Source organism: Trematomus bernacchii, unplaced genomic scaffold (assembly GCF_902827165.1).
Source record: "Trematomus bernacchii unplaced genomic scaffold, fTreBer1.1, whole genome shotgun sequence".
NCBI lineage: Eukaryota > Metazoa > Chordata > Actinopteri > Perciformes > Nototheniidae > Trematomus > Trematomus bernacchii.
Genome location: NW_022987615.1, coordinates 1,203,178 through 1,210,553, shown reverse-complemented (window position 1 = coordinate 1,210,553; position 7,376 = coordinate 1,203,178).

Here is a 7,376-nt window from a genome sequence, read left to right as displayed (position 1 = left end):
TGTACTTAAGTACACATTTGAGGTACTTCACTTAAAGGGCCCATGTCATGCTTTTCCGGTTATTACCCGTCCCCTTGTGTGTTATGAAGGTTTTTATGCATGTAAACGGTGTGCAGAGTCACAAACCCTCAAAGTACACCCTGTAGCGAGTAAAACTCTTAACACAGAAAATACCTCCCCAAAACGCCTCGTTGGAGATACGTCACTGTCCATTTGATTCTTCCATTTCGTTCCAGGTACGGCATGATGTCAAGCCGTACCCGGAACGAAATGGACCAATCCGTGGAGCCGTTACGTTACGTCCGCGGAGCCGTTACGTTAAGCCCCCGCTGATTGGTCCAAATTGACCAATCCACGGACTTCCTCACACACATCTGTGTGCAGGGAGCAGGCAGCTCTGCTGATTTCTCCTCCCTGGCTGCAGGCTGATAACAGACAGTTGGGATCGCGGCAAAATTCTCTCTGCAGACCCATTCTCACAGCGTTTATCAACCTTTTTCTTACTCAATATCAAGCCACACTTATTGTTTTTACTTCGGATGTGAGTTTGTGTGTGCTCAGGATGAGTTTGGCTGTGTTTCGCTATGTATCGCTAATCAAGGAAACCACACCTCCACGGAGCTCAGCGTGATTCACAACGTCCCGACCAATCAGAGCACACTGTGCTCACAGGGAGGGTGGGGGCTGGAGCTATTGGAGCTACAACGAGCCGTTAAAGGCAGAGAGTGAAATTCAGTGAATACACGTAGTTTACAGAGATGCTGTATGAGAAACCAATGTGAGTTTGGAAAAATGCACAATATAAATCTATTTGAGTAGACCTCAACAATGGAATTATGATCAGTGGAAATGGCCATGACATGGGCCCTTTAAGTATTTCCACTTACTGCTACTTCATACTTCTACTTCACGAGATCTCAGGGGTAAATATGGTACTTTTTAATCCACTACATTTGTCTGACAGCTTTAGTATGTTTTCAGATCACGGTTTTTCTTTCCTACTCCCATTTCTATGTAAAGATTTTGAATGTTTGTTATGAATTGAAGGATGAATTGTACCTTTTATGTGTCGAGGAAACGGGGCTGTTTTCTGAGAAACTCATTAAAGTGTCCTCACCAAAGACATGTGGTTTTCACAGGACAAAGCCATGATGATCTTATAGAACAAATGTGTGTTTTAAATAGAATATATAAAAGTGTCTCAGGTTTAACAGAAATGTTATTAGTAAATTAGGAAGATTTATCAGTCATCCAATCTGTATTTGGAGGATTGTAGATTTGCATCTATGTGTTTCTTTACTTATATTCTCCCAAAATAAGATTTGATTTGTTGCTGTCTTATTGGACAGCCTATTTTATTGAAATAGATAGAAGTAGATTATATTTTACCGTTTTCGTAGACATTGTGATGATTACATATAGCTTTAAATGATTTATCAATAATTAGCATATTATCTGAATAAATAATATATATATATAGCAATATTCTATTTGTCACCATAGTAAAAACACAAATTCAGTCGGCTACGATCCAGCAAACTGTAAACAAGAAGCACTTTGTTGTGTTGTGTGTGTTGTAAAATTAGGTTGTGTGAAATGTTTAGTTTTTTCATTGATAGCATTTCTTTGTTCTTCTCTATGTTTGAGAACCTAAAATGTTAAGTTTTTGTTACATTTCTTGTTTTTTAATGATGTGTTTTGCCCTCTCTGTGGCGACACATTTTCTGCTGAATGTATTTATGTGTACAGAATTTCCTCATTCATCTGTCTCTGAGGTTGGGTTGCAGGGTTATTGAAAACTTCACAGATACGGTAATACAATTCAAAGGATGACACACAGTTGCAGAATGAAATGCTTAATCAAATGTTTTTTTATTCATCTATTCATTTTTCTACGTTACGTTGGAGACTCTTACTGTATGTGATTTATTTTCCGGTTTTTGTGGCATGAGTTGAAGTGAAGATAATCACTAATTATACAATCAGTACACATATAGAAATATTCTTCTTATTTTGATGGGTTTTAAAGGTCACCTATTATGCAAAATCCTATTCATGTCTTTTCTACATCAACATGTGTCCCCTCTGTGGAAAGAGACTCTAAAAGTTTCAGGAAAAAAGATTCTCTCACTTTTTGTCCTGATCCATTTATATAAAAACCTGTCTGAAAATGAGCTGATCAGATTAGGATGTCATAACGATGTTTTGACTTGTTACCATTAGCCAATCACCAACCAAGGTAACATTTAAATATTTGTTTAAAAAAAAATGTAAATAAAATGTCCAAAGAAAGTATTCAGAGTAATTCTTATTACAGTTTTATTATTATTATTATTAAATATATATATATATATATATATATATATATATATATATTTATATATTTATATATTTATATATATATATATATATATATATATTTTTATATATATTTATATATATATATATATATATATTTTATATATATTTATATATATATCATATATAATATATATCCTCTACTATTTTCTCTCTCTTTTATCTATATCTATATACTATATCTCTCTATATATCTCTATATATATATTTTTTCTATCATATATTTTGATCCTTCGATGTCGGCTCTTCCTATCATTGTGAAGCAAATGCAGGGTGAAGAGGACTGCGCACACATCTCTATTTTCACCAATGGGTGGAACGACCAGTCCTGTAGGGACAATGTGCATTGGGTCTGTGAGAAAGAAGCTTAACATTGGTGTCTGTTTGGATACTAAACATGCAATCATGCTTTTACAATTTAGTTGAAATCGAGTTATTTAAATCTATACAAAATGCCTGATTTCATGAATAGGAATGACTGCTCGAATTGATAAATCACATTTATTTTGTGTTTTTGTTTAGGATTAATATCAGTAATAAATAAATAGTCATTTAATTAGTTTTTGCCAACTTTTGTTTGCCTCAATTAAATTAGTATTTGTATTAATCCTTTTCAAATCTTATGTAACGTTCTTATGAACTGGAAAGTCAGAAAGCCCAACTGCTTCAATTTCAATAGATGGCTGGAGGACTTCCTAAACATCTTAAGTATGGAAGAAGCTGCTTTCTCCCTGTTATATTTGGTTAAGCAAGACAACAGGCTTTGGGATAAGATAAGGGCTTTCCTGGACTCAAACCATCTCGGCTGCCAATAATAAATATAATAATATTAATAAATTAATATAAATTAAGAGAAATAAGCCATGCAGAAACAGAAAAATAATTGGAATAATAATGAAAAAAGAGCAATTCAATGGGAAATGTATTTATTTGACTATTTATCTATTTATTTATCTATTATACATTTTGTGTTTTATAATAATAGCGAGGAAACAATTAAGTATATCTATATTATGAAGCAAATATGCATACATAACATGTAACTGACAATGTAATCCCCCCACCCCCCCACCCTTCATGTTATAGTCCTGTGATGTGTGTGAGCCGTGTCCTTGTCCTTATGTTTTTGTCTTTGAAAATGTCTAATAAAATATAAATGTTAAAGGTGGGGTAGGCAAGTTTGAGAAACCGGCTCGAGATACACTTGTTGTTATATTCCATGGAATGCTCTTAACATCTCGATAGCAATGAATATCTTAAGTGCTTTGACAAAAAATCCATATAAAAATGTCATCTGTGGAAGCCGTAATACTGTAAAAAGCACGACCAATCATTTTAGCCGGCCCGGCTTCGTGTGTGTTGGAGGAGGGGCTCTATAAGGAAGTGGCAGATTTTCTCCCGCTGTGTATTTTCAAATTCTAGCGATCTCGAGCCGGTTTCTCAAACTTACCTACCCCACCTTTAAATCCTTTTACATAATAAATAAATTGTCATTTAATTTGTTTTTGCCTACTTTTGTTTGCCTCAATTAAATTAGTATTTGTATTAATCCTTTTACACATCGACATAAAAACAGCTTATTAAAAACATCTGCTGATAAGCCCACAGTTCCTGAAAGTTATAATATTGAAGGTGCCTTATTGAGCAGAATATGATAACAATAAGAAAAACTGTCAAACATTATTGAATAATTCAGACATATACAACAATACTCTAGTCTCAGCATCGGTCTAACTTGTTCAAACATGTAAAATAGCCTGTGTGTTATACAGTATGTTTCCTAACAATGAGCTCTTGTGGCCATGTGAGTACAAATCTGTTGCAGGTATTTAACATTCATAGGTAGCAGCCACTTTGTACATACTGTAAGAACTAGTGCTGTCAATTAATACAAAAATGTATGTAGAAGAAGAATTGGGAGGGATGAAACCCTCTTTAATGGTCACACATGCAGAGCACACAGCACACAGTGAAATGTGTTCTCTGCTTTTAACCCATCCTAGTACCAGGACAGTGTAGCTCACAGAATCAGCCCCGTGCAAAAACAGTGCTGGAGAAGAATAAAAAAAGCTAAATGAGGCATGGCTAAAATGCATGATCTGTTTGGTATTTTGAAAACAGAAACGTATAAATATACCTTATATAGGTATGGCCCTACAATATATCATTTAAATATAGCAGGATAGGTCCACTTTAAGTACATTTCCAAGCCCATACTTCTTTACTTTTACTTGAGTAAAGAAGTTTAGTCAGTACTTCTGCTTTCACCAGAGTATTTTTAAACACGAGTATCTGTACTTCTACTTGAGTAAAGGATGTGTTTACTTTTGCCATCTCTGCCCACACGGCTATGAAAGTAGGGGAGAGATATACCTGGATTCACGCCAGCCATTGCAAAAAAGTTCCATCACCAGAAGGTCCCATTCAGGACACCAGGTAACCCTTTCACGCCTCCGGGTGATCAGTGCCCGTCCTCCTTTGGTTCCTGGCGGTCTTTCAAGGGATCCTGTTCGTGAAGCTGTTTGTGGTGGAAATGTACCGAGACAAACTAACAGATAATAATAAAATGGTGAGGAAACCTTTCCGTTATACTGAAATGAATATTCGTGGAATAAGACGGTCTTTTAGAGAGTTTATTCTTGCAAGAAGGTAAATCATTACAGAGTCAAGCAGTCTGCATCAGAAGGTCTGCAGGGGGTCTTATATCCTCATTTTCACACCAAGAATAGAAGAGGAGGGGCTGAGACATACAGAAAAGATAAACATACTATATATAGGATTCTTTTAAACACATCTGCTAGGAAATGGAGAAACATCATGTCTACACTCCACAAAAATTAAGACCATTAACCTCTAACACCATGTATGACTCATTTAGGACAGTTGCTGCTACCTGTTAGAAATAGCTTGAAAAAGAAGAACAGATTGTGAATTTTAAATGCTCCCTCAGCATGATACAATGTTCCATTACACTCTACACTTCTGATCATAATACATATTGATTACTAAATATAGAAGTTATATATATGTTATCATACAAGGTTCTACCTTCATCAGCATTACAAATTCGCAATGATTCAATGTAATACATCACTGTGTATGATAGAAGAAAAAAACATATGCCATATTGCAGTCACTGGGATATATGAGCAAGCTAATCTGAATGAAATAAAACAAAAGGTATTTAGGCAGATGCATGCGACCACCTTTGTTTCAATGTAATCCCGCTGCATGATTGGTTTAGGTGGGAATGCTAATCCATCGGTTTCTACATCTGTGGGTTTGACTCCTCGTCTCAGTTGGGTTTTCCTAATAAGCAAAGTTTCTTCCGAAGAAATTACTGTTGTTCTTGTTTAAAATACTTCCACATGCACTGAGACGAAAATACTTGCTGTCCTCTTCTTCACTCATGTTGTTGGATCTTGGCTCTGATTGTTGGGGAAATATTTTCCAAGGCCCATAACTTTGACCCAGTTTATCAGTTCATACTGTCCTGACTGAGCACACGCACCTGTAACCCTGGCTGCTGTGCTCTCAGTGTTTTGTCTCCCTGTTCCTGACTGTTGGCGTCAGCTGATAGAGGTGTTATGATTATATCTTGTTATGCACAATGTTGATTATTCTCTCTGAACTAGCTAAATGCATGGGTCTGGGGTAGAGTTCTTCAGAATTGACGTGGCAACTCTACCGTGAAGTCAGAACCTCTGACTCTTTGACTTGTTTTGTGAATTCTCCGGCCGAAGCTCCAAATAAACCCATCAGTGTTTGACATCAAAGCTCCAGCTCTCCCCGTGTCTCCTTTGAGTCGGTGACTCCTCCTGCATTGCTACACAGAATTTTCCCCCACACTGATCTTCTCGCTTCCGATCCTGTAGGGATGAATACAATCCAACAGTTTTAGATCAAGTTAAAATAAGTGTTTGTTCTTTGAGTTAGTCAGCTTCAGAGTCCTGACTGATCTCATGCTTTACATCCCATCATATCTTCTCTGCAAACACTACGACTGACTGCCACTGCTCTCAGCTGCATTACAGGAAGTAACAGTCATTAGTCAAGGAACTAAAAACATCCCATCAAATACAGACTACCTTTTCCACTCTTCTGTAAAATCCTATATGTCTGGTGGAAAGTTGATTACTTACTAAATGTAGCTTTGCATTTTCAACTGGCCTTCTATAGTTTATGGAAGAAGAAAAGAGCCTGCAGTCATTCCACAGTGAAAGAAACACCTCCACCTCCCTGTGTTTAATACAATACTGCTGAACCAGCAGAGACCCCTTACTGACCTGAGAGTCTCCAGTCTGCAGTCTGGACTCTCCAGAAGATCTCTCAGCAGCTTCACATCTGAATCCTGCAGATCGTTGTAACTCAGGTCCAGATCTCTCAGATGGGAGGGGTTGGACTTCAGAGCTGAGACCAGAGCAGAACAGCTGATCTCTGACAACATGCAGCGCTCCAGTCTGAATAAAGAAAACATTATTTAACTTTAGAAAACAATGTTCCTGTCTGAAATAATTCCAGGTTTAATAATCTGTTCAGAGTCAAACAGGGTTTTAATGTCCCTCACTGAAGAACCAGCACCTTACCGTGGTAGAGAGGTTTGTGTGCCCTGATTAACCTGGGGGCTGTGTTGTCTGGAACCTTGTGTTCCTGGTAGGGTCTCCCATGGCAAATTGGTCTCAGACAAGGGGCCAGACTAAGATTGGTTCAAAAGACCTCATGAAAGACGACACACGAAGTGAGGATACCCGGCCCAGAGGAAGCCCGGGGTCCCCTTCTGGAGCCAGGCCCAGAAGGAGGACTCGTCGGCGAGCGTCTGGTGGCCGGGCTTGCCACGGAGCCCGGCAACGTGGGCAACACCTCCGCTTCTCCGTCCCGCGGGCCCACCACCTACGGGAAACAGCGATGGGGTCGGGTGCGCTGCCAGAAGGGTGGCAGTGAAAGCAGAGGGTCGCGACGGACCAGACCCGGGCGACAGAAGCCGGAGCTTGTGCGGGAGGTGGAGCGTTACCAGTTGG